This window comes from Solanum stenotomum, chromosome 12, assembly GCF_019186545.1.
Source record: "Solanum stenotomum isolate F172 chromosome 12, ASM1918654v1, whole genome shotgun sequence".
Classification (NCBI taxonomy): Eukaryota; Viridiplantae; Streptophyta; class Magnoliopsida; order Solanales; family Solanaceae; genus Solanum; species Solanum stenotomum.
The window spans coordinates 41,691,437-41,695,513 of NC_064293.1; the positions used below are offsets into that span (position 1 = coordinate 41,691,437).

The window sequence follows — 4,077 nt, forward strand, 5'->3', positions numbered from 1 at the left end:
AAAGCTGAAGGTGAACCACACCTTGGATCCAACTCCATGAGTATCCCAGTACCAACACAAAGCAAGTAGCGCTGCCGGGTTATCCCGAACCTGATGACAAATAATAAGTTGGTGCAATAGCAATCATCAATTTGTTCTAGTACAAATCAAAGACAGATTCTTGAAGTATAACAATATATAATGGCTCATCTTATTTATTCCTGAAGTCGGCCAAAAAAAAACTATAGCCCTAGAGAGAAGAAAACTAATGGATCATTACTTAGGTATTAACACTGCGAGTATCTAAATTTATAGGACGATCTTCTCTGAAGTATGAAACACTTGTTGTCAACTAAAGGAACCCTTTGTCTATACAAAACAATATGACTGAAGAGGCTACGACTTACATCAACAATCCTAAGACATTTTCATTAAACTAAAATAGCATACGAACTTGCTAATTTGAGGGACTCACCTGTAAAGAGGCCAATTTCAGTTGACAGTGACTTGATCATCTCTATTTTTCCTTTTATTATGTTCTCTTTGTCCGCAATCACCTCATCCTTTCCTTTCAATGCTTGCTCAGTTTCCTCAATATTTGATTCTTAAATAAAACAGAACCCATTAGAAGGAAAGAGAGATGGCTAATAATTAATATTTGATAGTCCAAATTGAAACAAAACAAATTACATCCCAAGAACTAATCCAGAACTCACTATTGCAGAATAATCTCACAACACAAGGAAAAAAATGTATGGAATTTAGCAACATGCATTGACAATGGCAAGCACAAAGTATGACAACAGCAGAATAGGCACCTTTCAAATTTATAATCACGTCTTTTAAATTTTTATGAGGATGTGTGAATTATTCGTGTTGCGACTCTCTTTTCCAAATTAGATATGCTACTTGCATATAATTTCCGATTGGTACAGTCACCAAAGGAGAAGTGTAATTGCGGATTATCTCCAAAATTGCATCTCTCTATTAAGTCATTAAATGTTGGCTAGTCATTAATCTTTCTTTCAAAACATACATATATTACTTATTTTCACTATACCTACAATCTTAGAGCTGATTTGTGTTAAAAATTGGACAGTGGACAACTAAAATTAAAAACTTATATCTAAGGAGAAGAAAGGATTTCTACTATACCCAAATTAAATTTAATATTTTGTGTTAAAATCTTTTTATTTTAAGTTAAGTAAAGAATAGAACAAAATACAAATAGTTTGTAGCCATATAATGTTTCAATTTTGGGGTAAAAGAAAATAGAGAGAGTATAAATTTGAAACATGCATCCACAAATCATATAAAGGTATAAACTCCATAAATGTAGAAGAACCAACAGAGACCTAGAAAAGTGAATGTTACCAGAGAAAACATAGTACAGAACTCACGTTAAGAACAAGAGACGTCAACGAAAGCGATGGAATTAAGGTAAAGTGGATTCTGAGGAAGTGTATGAGTAATAAAGGCACGAGACGCCACACGACCTAGCTCAACTGCCTCATGCTTATACTTTTCTAGAGAGAGAAAGTGAAGCAGTAGAAGCTTGCTTTGAAGTTCCTTTTGTCACCTCTTTTTCCTTCCTAACAAAAACAGTATTACAAGATTTTAACTACCAACACTAAGAGGACTAATAAACAAGAGAAGGAACTTCCTTAAGGATTTTCACTTGGTTTCAAATATGAGTTCAAATTTAAGAGAAAATCCTGCTAATACTCGAATCAAAAGTTTTTCATACTAAATAACAGCAGAATCAATGCAAACAAAAAAGATATAATTACTCAAAAAAAGATTAGCAAATGTGCGTCAACAGAATCAAATAAAATGTCACAGAAAATTTTAGAACCACACTCAAATTTGCCTCGCTTGCTCATAAGTCAAACTTAAATGTCCCAACACAAATTACTATACCTTGGAGTTCCTTGATATGCTCACTAGAAGAGATGTGTTGTGCCTGAAACCAGAGAGATTCCAATAATAAGACAGTTGAGAAGATTGATTAAAATTGATGATTAGAATTTAGCAAACCTCAACTAATACTATACCTCCTCAATATTCTTTATCTAAAATTTAGCATGGGAGCTTTTTAACTTCAATTGACAACAAACAGACCTGAAGCTAATGTAAGCTCCTTCTAGATTGCTATATTGTCTTGGAGATGCTTGTTTCTTGAAATCTATACTCTAGAGATTTGGTATAGGTTATGTAGAAACATGTCTCTTCACATATTTACTGCCACAACTGATATATAAGAACTTACATAGCTGTATATATTTTTGTTTATAGGATGTATACGACTATATGTTCACCAAACATAATCAAGTTCATGTGTAAGCGCTAGAATTCCTGTGAAGAAAGAAAGAGAAGCAATAAATATATTACTTCAACTCTTCAAGCTTATCATCAAACAACTTGACTGCATTACAGTGCACATAAAAAATCTTCCTAGGCCCTCCAAAATTTGCCTTCTTCTTAGAAAATTTTGCAAGCAAACTATTACGGTGCTATATTTGTGTAGCTTCTTCATTGTTCTCTGTAAGCTCTTTTGTTTTTTATGGTGGATTAGTCTTAGGTATTAGACAATGATATTACAAAATGGAAATATTCAAGAAAGGAAATGAATATTATATCTAAAGTCATTTTTACTATTACGATATATTGTTTATTAATATTGTTTAGCAGTAATATAGAAAATGTACCTCTTGATCTTTAGAATTATGGGCATATCAGTTACATGAAAAAGAACCTGCGCCAATGAATTATTCTCATAAGAGGAATCTTATCAAATAATCAAATTCCTCAAACTTAATAAAGATATTAAGAGCACCAAAAAAGAAAACAAAGTATAAATTCAAGAACTTTGTAAGTAGAATGAAAACGAAGTACAAATTTAAGAACTTCAGAAGTAGAATGAAGATATCAAAACCAGTAATTTCTAAGAAAGATAGAATCAAATGCTTACATATTCATCGATTTATATTTGTAACACCAGGACCAACAAACAGAAAGAACAAAGAACATAGTTAACAATAACTTAGAAAACTAGAGAACAACTACATTGTATCTGGAGATGATTGTGTAGTAGTCAAAAATGGCTGGAATAAGTATGGTATAAAATACGAAAAGCCAACAAGTCATTTGATCATCAAACGTCTCACTTGCATTTCACTATACAGTGCATCTATAACATTAGGAAGTGAAATGTCAGGTGGAATTCAAGATGTGAGAATTCAAGACATTACAACCATCTAGACAGAATCAGGAATAAGGATCAAGACTGGCGTGGGGCGAGGGGGCTACATCAAAGATATATATGTCAAGGGGATGAAACTGCACACCATGAAATGGGTATTTTGGATGACAGACAATTATGGTTCACATGTTGAAACTCACTGGGATCCTAAAGCCTTACCAGAGATAAAAGGAATCAATTACCGGGATGTGGTGGTTGAGAACGTGTCAATGGCTGGCCAGCTAGATTGGATATCCGGGGATCCTTTCACTGGAATCTGCATGTCTAATGTAACAATTGGTTTAGCAGGAAAGTCCAAGAAAAATCCATAGGCTTGCACTAATATTGAAGGAATTAGCAGTAGTGTGCAACCTCCACCTTGTAAGTTGCTAGCTGATCAGGGCACAAAGAAATGCTTTTCCTATAGAAAGTTTACCCATATATAGCATAGAGATGCAAAGATGTTCTTATAGATTGAATCTCTGATAAGCTTTCCATACATATAATAGTTCTATTACTTAAGTACCCATACTTTTCATGGCTACTTTAGAATACCCTCAACATTACGCTACAAATATAACAATATAAGGACTTCATGTGTTCTTTTCCAAAATGGATGATTTCATGTTACACTATAGGAAGCAAAACTATGATTCTACAAACCGTGACTATCAACAAATCTAAGAAAAACAAATCTCAAAGTTCATTTACCAGTAAGGAATTGTGAACAACACATTTAAGATAGCAAATTCACGCTTCTGGATATCACCTTGTAGCTGAGAAAGAATTTAGAAACACTAAAGAAAGCTAGGTGATTGTTCATAAGAATACAAATCTACAATCACATAGGGCATCCA

General features: G+C 33.3%; 1 pseudogene; it reads left to right on the top strand.

Moving 5' to 3' along the window:
• The first annotated feature begins 1,408 nt into the window (after positions 1-1,408).
• Positions 1,409-3,706, top strand: LOC125847439 (probable polygalacturonase; annotated as a pseudogene).
• Positions 3,707-4,077: the final 371 nt, after the last annotated feature.